This window comes from Equus przewalskii, chromosome 4 (genome assembly GCF_037783145.1).
Source record: "Equus przewalskii isolate Varuska chromosome 4, EquPr2, whole genome shotgun sequence".
In the NCBI taxonomy this organism is placed as follows: domain Eukaryota; kingdom Metazoa; phylum Chordata; class Mammalia; order Perissodactyla; family Equidae; genus Equus; species Equus przewalskii.
The window spans coordinates 89,949,054-89,962,242 of record NC_091834.1 but is presented as its reverse complement, the minus strand read 5'-3'; the positions used below and the strand labels follow the sequence as shown (position 1 = coordinate 89,962,242).

General features: G+C 40.8%; 1 non-coding gene across 1 annotated transcript; it reads left to right on the top strand.

The window, feature by feature from the left end:
- Positions 1-3,372: 3,372 nt before the first annotated feature.
- LOC139083164 (small nucleolar RNA SNORA1) lies at positions 3,373-3,507 on the top strand. Its single transcript, XR_011539731.1, has one exon. It is a non-coding gene; the product is annotated as a small nucleolar RNA SNORA1 (small nucleolar RNA).
- The last annotated feature ends 9,682 nt before the right edge of the window (positions 3,508-13,189 follow it).

Genomic DNA, 13,189 nt, shown 5'->3' with positions numbered 1-13,189 from the left:
AGAGTGATAGGGAGAAGGTGTAGGGTGAGAAGAAAAGAGGCTGAGAGCAGAGAACAGGGCAGCACCAGCATCGAAACTCTCTGGCCTCTTCCCTCCAGCCCATACTCACCATCCTTTGCTGGCTCGGCCCTCCTTCCCTGCAACACCCCTCATCCCACCTTCCTGGCTGAGGCCTTCGCAATCCCTACCAACAATCCAGCACTCCTACCTTCTCTAAGGAAAGAAAACTCCAATTGCAAATGTCTCCAGAGGAAAGTGAAAAAAGGAAAATTTATAACTCTCAAGGCTGTGGCACAATCACTAATAACACAGATGTGTTGATGACTGCTGCATTAGTCTGCTAGGGCTGCCACGCACCAAGTGGCTTACCCAACAGAAATTTATTGTCTCACAGTTCTAGAGGCCAGAAGTTCAAGATCAAGGTGTTTGTAGCGTTGGTTCCTTCTGAGGGCTGTGAGGGAGAATCTATTCTATGCCTCTGCCCTAGCTTCTGGTGGTTTGCTGGTCATCTTTGGTGTTCCTTGGCTGGTAGACACATCACCCTGATCTCTGCCTTCATGCTATGTGCCACTCTCCCTGTGTGTATGTGTTTATGTCCAGATCTCTTTTTATAAAAACACCAGTCATATTGAATTAGGTCCCACCCTAATGATATCATCTTAAATTAAGTAATTAAATTTGCAACAATACTATTATTAAATAAGGTCACATGCTGAGGGACTTGGAGTTATGACTTCAAAATATGAATTTTGGGGGGACACAATTCAACCCATGACAAATGCTGAACACTATCCATTTGTTTTTTTGATGTCAGGAAGGGAGAAATTCCCCCCTCTACCCTTCTTGAGTTATTATGGCTGGATTAATAATAAAATTGACACAAGACTAGATTAATAGGAGGAAAGCCAATTTAATTTTGTGCACACAGGAGATCATAAAAACTGATCCTCAGGGACTGGCCTGGTAGAGTAGTGGTTAAGTTCATGCACTCCACTTCAGTGTCCTGGTATTGACCAGTTTGGATCCTGGGCACAGACCTACACATCACTCATCAAGCCATGCTGTGGTGGCAACCCACATAGAAGAACTAGAAGAACTTACCATAACTAGGATGTGTAACTATGAACTTGGCTGTGGGGAGAAGAGAGGAGAAAGACTGGCAACAGATGTTAGCTCAGGGCCAATCTTCCTCATCAAAAAAAAGATGCTCAAAAAAATGACCAAAGCAAGAATCTTTTATATATTTTTACACAAAGAAACAATAAATTTAATTTAAGCAGAGTTTGGGTTTACAGTAGCAAATTAGTAAAGAAGTAGAGAGGTTTATTTCTGTAGGCTTCTCTGCCCTGAATCCCCTAGCTCTGGTAATAAGGATGCAGGGAGAGTGCCTTTCACATGGGAGATTTATTTCCTGCTTCCAGTGGGAACAGAGAGAGGAGGGTCAAAACGCCCTTTTTGCATCAGCTTCTTCTTAAGTAACTTTTATTCAAAATAAGCAATATGCCCTTGTGGCACATTTTGAGGCAGCCTGCCTTGGGCCCCAACATTGGTTTACAGAGAAGATATTTCTTTCATAAAGTAATATATGAAAAAGTGCTCTATGAACTAGAAATTGTTAAATTATTATAGTTATTACTTTTGGAAAAACATTGGTAATTTATATAAATACTACCTCAAAATTATTAAAGGTGAAGCAAAGGGCCCTTAGAAATCCATCTGCTGAGTGTGTGGACACTATAGTACGGTATGATCACAACGTCAAATTTTTAGTCCTCTCTATGCAACAAAAACACGGGATCAGACTTTTGCTAGATGTTCCCATCTCTATTTTTAGGCTTTATGACTGTCTACATTGTCACTCCCATGGATTTTATAATGGCTTCATGGGAAATAAGCTGATTCATCTGAGGTGATTTAAGACTCAGCTGTTAAGATTGCCACCATCTGTCCTTGACTAGTCATTGAGGCATCAGATTGGACAGGTGCTCCCAAGGTCATGAAGTCATTGTTTGGCACCCCCCAGTGACTGTGTTTCAATGGCAGTGATTTCAGACCTTGTGGCATGGCTGGGTGCAGGGCCATCTCAGGGTACGTGCACAATCCCATGCTCCAACACCAGCCTGATAAACCACACCGTTGCTCTATGTTCCTGAATAACTGCTTTCAATGAAATCCTACGTTATGCTTTTTATTGGCTTCAAAGCTTCTTCCCAGCATCTTAGAACTGAATTTGTAGATATTGACATAGCTCTAAATCCCGTTCCCCACCCAAGAAAAGGGATCAAAGCTTAGACTTCCTTTTGATCCACACAGCACAATGCTATACTCAGAGCCCTCAAGCTGATGATATTCTCCTCCAGTTACTTTGAGGGCATTTTCATTCAGAAGAGGTTTTGCCAAAGAGCATCACAGTAAATCTTTTACCTCTACTGTACTTTTGCACTTCCTCCTGCTCCAAAACCCATACCCACACATCTAATTTCTCCCTCACAATATAATTATAAATATCTGCATAATGCTTTACAAAACCCTATGAGGGATTATAACTCTCTAATCTCATGGAGTAGCTATAGCCCCTGTGAGCCTCATCCAGTTGACTGGAGGGCCACAAAGAGGGCCCCCAATACTGGATTGTTTTTATTCGTTGTTTATTATATTTAGAGAGCCACAAATCAGCTAACCTGTTAGCCTCAACATAACCAGGGTGGGAAACAGAAGGTTTTCTTGCTTTAATTTAAAATGTCTTCCCTCTCTTCCTTCTGAACCTAATTCTAAAGTTTATTCAGACTCTCCCAATAGTCTGTCTAAAATAGCCGTATGTCAGAATTCCCACCGTGCTAGTCACAAAATAGGGACAAGAAGTATTTCGGCATAATACCCACTCTCTGACTCAGAGCCAATGATGCTATACGAAAGTTTAAGGGTAGAATTCTTAAAATTAAGTTTCTTCCAAGCCAAAGAGGACATATATTGTGAATCACTGAAGAGAAAAATTACAAAGGGTTTGGGTTGGCTGCATTCAGCTGAGTTGATAGCTACAGGGCAGAGGGAGAAAAGCAAGGAAGCGGAGTTATAGAAAATGAAAATCTACTTTTATAGAAAATTAGTTGGTCAGGGACATGGGTAAGGAATGGCAGAAGACCCCACAAAGTCCAGGATGACCTACTGGAGTGAGCCAGGTCTCGGGACACAGCCAAAGAGATGAACTCAGAAGTAGAATAAAAAGGTTCTAGGAGCATGGTAGCTGATTTGAGAGGATCTGCCTGTGAGGTCATAAAGTCCTCCAACCAAAAGCCAACGAAAATAGCTCTGTTCCAAAGGCTGACTGGAGGCAACAAGGCCGATGCTGCAAAAAAGCCCTGGAGAAAGAGAAGCCTCATTCTAGATGAAAATGGGTGTTGTTGCTAATGGTGTCCAAAAATTGTTATTGTGGCCATATTGAAACACATGTCATCCTTCCCTCACAGTACGTGTATTGCAGCGGTGACAATGAGACCTGTAACATTTTTTGCTAGGCTAATGAGTAAAAATTGGATGTAACAAGACTTTTCAATATTAGAAATGATTAAGGAATAATATATTTTAGATCATTTGCTAAAATAGCAGTGAACTTCCTGCAGTTTAACTCCTAGGGCCCTAAAGTAAACTGGTTGAAGAAATTGGATCCTAAAGATTACAGGTGAATTTTTAAAGGATGTCTATATTCAAGTGGAGATCAAAGAACCCCAACTGAAAGAAGTGTGAACTGACTGACACGACAACTGTGGATTGAGCAAAATTTCTTTTTAAAAGGGCCATCTTGAAGATTATGACTTAAACTTTGGAGGAACTAAGGTGACTGGAAGGAATCACGTGACATTACTTAGATAAAAATTTATTGATGTAAAAGAAAAAAGAAAGAGCAGTGATGACAGGGAGATGCTTGGAGGGACTGCTAGTGTTTCAAAACCACCCAAGATTTTGGAAAAAATGGGAGAATTTGGTCTCTTTCACCTGGGAAGCACCTTGCTCACACTGCTATTACCTCTTCTTGCTATCACAGCTGCCCACCCCCAGCCTCCCACATCTGGAGTGACATTCAGGATCACTCAGGTGATGAAGCATCTTTCTGTCTGGGTATCTAGCCAGTTTTTATATCATCTTAGTAGAAAATCAGATTTTTCAATGGATGAACCCGCCACACAAATAACAGACTTTTATTCCTCGACTCTTGCGATAGGCTATTTACCAGCTCCATTTCCACTCCTAAAACTTTCTCATCCCTTCCTTCTGGCTGGAACCATTTGAAATTCCTTTCCAACCACTATGGGAGAGGAGTCCGTAGCCTTAGCTGCTCCCCACTTGAAGCTTCTCAGAAGATGTATCAAACGAGCAAATGAGGAGTAATGTGAACGTTGCTTCTTACTCACCTTCACTTTCTATATTGTATATCCTCAATCCAAGAGTGACAGCCTAAACTTTAGACTCTAATGCAATGCTTACATTTGCACTTGGCTCATTTAAATGTGCTTATCTGTACAGGAGGGGGTAATGTGGAGCTGTTTGCAAACAAGAACCCAGAGGTAAAATTTTTGATGTTGGAAGTCCCTCTCACAGCAACTCCTTTTACCCTTTTTCATTCAGGGGATAACAGCAGCAAAGCATCAATTTAAGATCTACTGGAAATGGGACAAGAGTGTAACATTTTACTTGGTCTTGGTCAGATTAAACAAAGTTGAAATGAATCAGAATACAGCAGACATAAAAGCATCCCAACAGAGTTCTCCTTTTCTCTAAATAAAAAAGTGCAAAAAAGTTGAAAGCCTGAGCTATGTGGTGCAATATAGATGCTATTGACCAATAAGTCAAAAACGTAAAGGATGTCTAGAAAATGCAAACATAAGCAATTTCACCAGATCCAGAGGAAATGCTGCCTAAGGCGCTCTCCGGAATGCTTGGCTCCCTGCTCAGCCTGCTTGTTCTCCTATTTTCTCCGTCTGTGGGCTCAGTACTGTCCACATGCTGGCCTCATCCTGGTCCGGTACAGACTGCATATTATAAAGAGTCCTTATTAGGCTCACAGGATAAGTTAGCAAGGTCATTTTTTTTGCTATGCATTTTCTAATTGAATCCGCAGTCTGGGCACTGATTTCTTCTACCTGACCCTCTGAGCCACTTTCCTAGCTTTTGTCACTCAACCTGCCTCTATATGTATTTCCCAGGCTCCAGCATTCTTGCAGCTGCTCTTCCAGATTCCGATGTGGCTGAACTCCTTTGGCCTTTATTTCTTCCACGCTCCTCCACATCCTCGCTAAGGTCCTAAACCTGGTGTGCTGCCCTAGTACACGGACTTCTTGACTTCTCTAGACCTCAATATCTGTCAGGACCTTCCTCCTAGACAATTTTCAGGCCCTACTCTAATCCTACTCCAATCCCTCCACTGATAAGCATGAAAAATAAGACTTAGGAGCACAGGGGGATTATCTATTACTATGAATTGATGGATATTTGCTAAGAGCTAGAGATAGGTATAAACACAAATCCACATGGATATTCTCCACTATATTAGGGGAGAACATGTTGCCACTAGACAAACCTGAATAACCAAAGTGGGTTAAGATATGAAGTAGGAAATGGGTAATAAGCAGTCTGAGGATGAGGAATTAATGAATATTAAGCAGGGACTGGGGTCATCTTTTAAAAAAATTTACTCCAAACAAAGAAATATTCCACAATATAGACAGAGGTTTTAATATTGCTTTGCAAAAAAATTAAATTGAGTAGATATATAAATGTAAGATACAAATCTTTCGGGCAATGACTCTAGAATGAAATCCATTTAAAGGGTACTCTGAAACGTCTGCATGGCAGAATCGCCAGTCGTGGCTGCGATCATTATAAGCTGAGTTGTTCATTCTCTAGCTCGTCACCCAATACCACTGTCATAAGGCAAAGGATGGTTAAGAGATTCGATTCTATTCTGCCTCATCACCGACCTTATCCCCTTTCTCTTCCTATTTTTAGTCTCTTCTGGGCCCTCCCCAGAACTCGGGGCTCAGAGGAATGGGCAGCTATCATCCAGTGGAGGATAAACTCGGAGCCAATGACTTATCAGCTCAGAAGTTTTTGCCAGATTGATGGAAATTTCGTTTCTGTCACAGATTGACAAATTAGCGTCAGAGAGAAATAATGTAGCTATGCTCACGAAGCTATTAGGGGACCTTAAAGTTGTATCAGAATATGCTTCCTGTCATCAGTAAAACTCTTCTAGGCAGGAAACTATAAACATTATCAGAAGTTCTAATGGTAACCGTGGTCGTCTAGAGGGGGGTATGTGCCAAAAGTTGTGTCCTTGAACCTGACCCTGGAAAAACATTTATAAAGTTATAAATACTTTGCCAATTTACCAGTGCAACAGACTTTAAAAAAGAAAAAGAAAAAGAAAATAAGCTAAGAAGGCAAACGCAAATATATTTGCCAGCTTGCAGGAGAGAAACTCCAAATACAACAAACGACTTACCCTGGAATTTAGACCTGAAAAGAGTCTCTGATGTCATTGCCTATGTGAAAAAAAAAAAAGGTCACTGGTGTTTTTGTCAAGAGAGAAGTGGAAAATGACATCCAAGGGTTCAAGACTCCTTTGGGGAGATGACAGATAGAAGGTGACACTGAGGACAGATTAAGCACCAAACCAATCATTAATGGCTAGAGGGGAGAAGCATAAGCCAAGGGACCAGCTTCAGTCATCGGCCTAATTCACAGAGCTCTGCTCAATGTCACCCAGAAAGTATTTTACACAGTGAAAGGTTTTTATGGCTGGAGTCCACTCCTAGCTGAGTTTCTAAAGTTTTAGTTTAAAGAAAACAGAAATATTTTCTTATCAGTGATCCCTTTGAGAATCTGACGATTTCTTGATCTTCTACCTGGAGGAGAAAAATGAAGATAAAGTACACATTTTTCAAACAAATTCTAGAGTTGTGGACCAATGCCCAATTCATGAATCTACAGATCATACATACATTAAAAATCCCTGCATTAGACTAACTTTAAAAAAATGATGAGTATAAAGAAAATAACCTGCTCAGGAACATTTCAAAGATGTAAATAAAAATGAGGAATGAGGTATTGAGAGACACAGTGCAAATCTGCAAAAGGCTAGTGGGCCCACATGCCGTCTCGTATCGCATGTAATCTTTGAAATGTCCTTAGTGAATTATCGCATTACATCACAATCTGCTAACAGAACCTCTCTAGATCGCTATATATTACTACTTTTTTACCTCTCCATCTCTTCTTTACTCTGTCTTATGCATACCTCATTCCTCTCTGCTGTTTTTCTCCCTTATCCTCCATCAGCCAATTTCTGTGATTCTTCGATTTTTTTTCTGGTCACCCGTGATTCTAATCCTAAACTATGATGTATAAGCCAGGAACACATTTCTACACAGCGATAGGAACCTAAATACACCAAGCAACCGACAAGTTAACCTTCCTGAAAAGTTTCTTCAACGTCACAAACAATGCTTATTGAACTTCAAATTGCAAGACAGGGTCACCCACAAAAAATATGGGAATGAGACTGAACTCCTCGGTGCTGAAGCAAGTCATTCATTCAGCTGACAATTGCAGAGAGTTCTGTCACAGTTTCACTGGATAGGCCACGTACTAAGAATGGATGACCGCTAGCTGTATGATGATGCATAAAAGGGCGATTGTAAAGAGAAGTGATCAGAAGGCCAGACAGCAGAGAGAGTAATCTGAGATAAGATGGCTTTCTGGAACAAATATGTCATTTAGATTATGTTTGAAATAGCCAAAGGCTCTGAAAATAGCAGCAACAGCCAGGATCTGAAGGACAGTGTTTTATTACAGACAATATAGAACAGACATTTGTCACACATCAATCTTCCCAGCCATAACCAACACTCCAAACTGGTGACCATAGTCAACAGGGTCATCTTCTACCGAAAAGGACTCATGCAAATTTTCAAAAGCACTGTCAGATTCTTCAAACACTTTTGAAAGGACAATGAAAAACCTTGGCCATTTGATTATGATGATGCACAATAAAACAAAAAAGGAGACATCTGAACTGGGTTTTGTCAGGGGGTTGGTGAAGCATGGTAAAGCACAAAAAATGAAAAAAATGAAGCAAGTGGGACCCAGTTGATGTCACTTGCCTGAGTCATTATGTCTTCAAAATAAACAAAGAAACATTTTGAGCACTTACTAAATGCAAGACAGTGTTCCTTGCTGTAGGTTAGTGATGTTCAAATCTAACTGTCCATAAAAATTACCTGGATGAGCTTTAAAAATCATATTGTTGGGACTCTCCTTAAAACCTCTAAATCAGAAGCTCTAAGCTGGTGCCCTAGACTCTCAAATTTTTTATTTTATTTATTTATTTATTTATTTTTTGAGGAAGATTAGCCCTGAGCTAACTACTGCCAGTCCTCCTCTTTTTTGCTGAGGAAGACTGGCCCTGAGCTAACATCGTGCCCATCTTCCTCTGCTTTATATGTGGGACGCCTACCACAGCATGGCTTGCCAAGTGGTGCCATGTCCGCACCTGTGATCCGAACCGGTGAGAAGTAGAACGTGCAACTTAACCGCTGCGCCACTGGGCCGGCACCAAGTCTTAAATTTTTTAAAAGGCATGTCAGGTGATTCTGATGCAGCTATTTTGGAAAACTGCCGCTACAGGACATCTAGAATTAATAAGACATGGTTCCTGCCCTCATGTACTTGACAGCACAGTTTTTGAGAAAATACGTAAGTGTGGATAAAATGTGAATGTATCAAGTGTTAAATAACAGTACAGAAATGCAAGGGATATCACGATGCAGTAAGTAATAATGTCCATTTTCTCTCTGTCCTTTGACCACGCGCTGAGAAGTGGAAGTTATGATACAAAGATTGAGCAGGACAAAATATCTCCTCATTTCACTAAATGACTTCAGGTTCAAATCAAAAACTTAACGTTGTAAGAGGCAAAAACAGTGTGGAGAAAAAAATGCAAGAAAATAAAAAGATTTAGCTGCAGCCCAAACGATTTCGCCTATAGTTTTAAACATGTAAATCATTCCCCAAACTAACAATTAGCACAGGGCTAATAATTAAACAACATTTATAATAATAATAAAAGCGAATTAGAAGAACATGTTAACATTTCAAATTTTAACAGCCCCTAAAAAATAATTTTCATTTTAATTTGCCTAACTAATTAAATTGACTGCATTTGTCTGGCAGTAATCTAAAAATCTGTCTACAAATTATAAACACATCATCATATGAAAATTAAAAAAAGAAGAAATATAAGAGCATAAAATTTACAACAAATGAACCAAGTTCTTGATAAATTATTTAGGTTTCATGTTCAAAACTCTATTTCTGATCAGTGGTCTTCTGTCTTTGCCCTGAACCTGCTCAAGTAGCGTCCATGTTACCCCCACGTGTGGGGCAGGCCCTGGTTATCAACCAGTAGAGTTCCCTGAAGTCATCTGTCAACAAGCCTTGACTTTTGGGTACTGGCTGCCCTGTTAGAACACCCCACCTCTTTATCTCAGACCCACCCTCCAAAGGTAACTCTCTCTGGGCTACGATATGTTAGTGTGGTACCCTCCTTACACCTCACAGCCCATGCTCATCTTTAATTAACATGAATTTGACAATGTGGATAATATTTCTAACAAGAATTTCATTTGCACTTGAAATGTTGTACCTAGTAGCATCTTACCATACCAAGTGGATTATTTTGAGATATTAATAAACTAATCATCAACTATTTTTGCCCTCTTAATATTAGCTCATTATTGAGCTAATTACCTTTAGAAATACAAAAGAATTTAAAGACATGTTATCTGTTCTCTGTAAATTTAAAATATAAGAAAGGATCATGTTTATGCACAAGCACCCATGAGAAGTGATACAAAACAATATGGAATGAGGGTAAAAGTTGTATGTGCCCTCCAAATATGGGAGTATTAAAAAAGAAAAGAAAAAGGAAGCTGCCTGTAAGCTTCCTGCATGTAAACTAATGGAAAGAACGCTGCACTTGAGGTTTTAAGAGTTAAGTCCTAGCCCTGACTCTGCTCCCCAACTAAATAAGAGACCTTGACCCAACTGCTGTATGTCTCAGAGACCCTGTTTATTAAAGGAGAGATTGAATTAAATCAGTGTCCCTGACTGGAGGAGAGGGGATCAGAACTACCATGGAGAATTTCCAAACTCACACCAACCGTCTCATCAACTAGAAGATTCAGACATTACCCGCCCTCCTACCTTCACATGAAAACATAACGGAATATGGGACAGCGGGGCAAACGTAGTTCGAAAAAGCCCTCCATGTCATTCTGGTATCCTTCCTCAACTTCTATTTGAAAGTCACTGGACTGACAGTCTCAAAGATTGTTCTATTTTTCACCTTCTCTGTTCTCAGAAAAGTCAGCACCATCTTAGAAAATCTTGATCTGTAGTCTTGAGGATATGAGAAGGCATTAAATAGGTAGAGGCAGTGATAAGTCTCTATGTGCATAAAAATTCAGTTTAATATCTATTAAGCCCCTACTTTGCACCAAGGCAGTCCTGGGGAATCAGTGATAAGCAAATAAACACAAACACACATGACTCAAAGACAAAGTCCCTAACCTCATGAAGCTTTCCTTCTCTAGTCCTGTCCCAAGAGATTCTGATTCAATAGAGCTTGGGGATAAGACCAGAAAGCTGCGTTTGTAGATCTAGTCCAGGTAAGCCTGAAATAGTTGATCCAAGGACCACCCTGAGGAACATTAGATTAAGGAATCACGTTTTCGGGTCCCTGGAACGTGAAGCTTACATAAATTTGGTTGGCCCTCTTTAAGAATATTATGAGCGCATGTACAATAGCTTCACTGTACACAAGGGTGACTGTGAAGCACAAGAAGATATCCCACTAAACTCATTATAGTCCTGTGCTGCACAGCGATGCTTCTGTCAATGACAGACCACATATCCAATGGTGGTCCCATAAGATTAGTACCACATAGCCTAGGTGTGTAATAGGCCATACCATCTAGGTTTGTGTAAGTACAACAAGAGGGTAGGGCCAAGCTGGAGATCTTCCAGCGTCCAGCTACTTGATCTGCAGTATGATCAATATCACGTACCAAATGGATCAAGTCTTCCAGGATGGAATTTTTCTATGTTCTAACAATATAAAACAATCTAAGCAACTCCGAACTCCAATGCCTGCCTTAGCCCAGACTGCCTGGATTTCTTTCTCCCTCTCAGACTCCTCCCAGGTAATTTCCTGGCAAGCTAGACAAGCTTCAAAACTCCCCTTCATGTCCCTACCTGTTAGAGACTCAGAACTGCTGCTCTGCCTGCTGAATTTCCCAAGGAGACGAGGCTGCTGGTTTCAGAACCATCCTGTTCCAGATCAAAGGCTAGGAAGACTCATCTAGATTGCAAAGGATCAGCGAGCTGGAGGGGGCATCCTCTGTAGGACACAATTTAGTTAAACAGCTCTGGCTGCACCTGCCTTCCATGCAAGTTTTCCAAAACTACTAGGAGGATGGGGAGAAAGGATGATATTTTCTGATAAAAGAAAAAAGTTATTTTTTGTACAACATTTTCACAGAAAAGCAAAGTGGATCTATACTCTTTGTTGTGGGAAAAGGAGATGCATACATACATATATATATATGTATCTCCTCCTCACAATGTCCTTCAAAAGAATGAGATGTCTGTGAGATTCTAAAGGCACTTTAAACCTGCATTCTCTTTGCAATTCATTACCAGAAGGAAAGCTGTGCCACCATCTCATGTCTGGTCACTTTAAAGAAGATCCCAAGGTCCAGAGAGGTTGAGAGACTAACTCAAGATCACACAGCAAGCAGCTCATCAGGCATAGAATCTGTATCTTCTTATTCCCAAAGCAGTTTTCTTTCAACTACACCAAGCTTCTCCCTTACACAGTGGAGGGAGATGGGGTAAGGAAGGGTTAAGGATCAGACAGACTGGGCTTATATCCCCACTCATGCTATGTGGGACTCCAGACAACTTATTAAACCTTTCTGTGCCTCACATCTCATCTGGGTAATAGGAATAATCATAGTTACCTAATTTATAGGACAATTGTGGGAGTTAAATAAAATAATATATGTTAAGTACTGGCATATGTAGGTATGCTATAAATGGAAATTATCATTCATATAATGATAATAACAATGTTATCACTATTACAATTTAATTGAATCAGTCATGAATATATGAGCCCTGGATGGCTTATTTTTACTGAATTTGTAGGTAAAAAAATAATTCAAAACCCTAAATGGGTCTGTAGGGTGGAACAACATGCAAACAACGTCTCCATAGTTTTAAGCTTGGTGCCTGGATGTATGTACTTCCTCAGGCTTTTCAGATGGAATTCTCTGGTTTCTCCTCAAATGCCATTCCCAGAGAGTGTGCGTTACTTGATCTGGGCTGCAGCCTGGGGATGGGGAGTTTTCAAAGCTTCCCGAATGATTCTGACGCGGAGCCAAGGCTGACAATCTCTGATGGAGGGACTTCATCTGGCTGCAGAGACTTTGGAAGAAGCCCACTCAAGCCCCTCTCCTCTGGGAGGCCTCCCAGAGCTCCCCAAAGTCGTGTTGACCACGTCTCCCTCTGTTGCCTAGAAGAACCTCCTTACAGCACCTCTCGTGCTGATTGGCTGTAATTTGCTTCCATGTTCCTCCTCCATTCTTCACCGTGAGCTCCTAAAAGCAGGGATCATTCTCTCATCCCCAACACCTCACACAGACGCTGGCACGTAGAAGGGGCTCCATGAATGTTTGTTACATCAAACTGAAAGTGTTTATCCCTTCGAACTCCCTGACCAAAGTAACCGGGACAGGGCAACCCTTTCCAGAAAGCCAGGACTATGATGCTGCAGAGAAAGCACTTGCAGGATACCCCAAAAGGCATCCCCTGACTGAACCTGCCCCTCAACGATAAGTCAGAGCCAGGTGTGTGTTAGCTCTGGCTCCGACAGTTTATAGCTCGCAAAGTTTTCTTTCTGGAGGCTCCTCAAGTGTGAATATAATTAAAGCCTTTGCATATTACCTCTTCCATTGTGTCTGGTGCTGGTCGGTGCTCATTCAGATAAGACAAGACTGATGAATGTGAATGTGTCTGAAGTTAAAGCAGGCGGGAGATAATGAAAAAGGCTGATTGGAAAGTCCTTATCAAC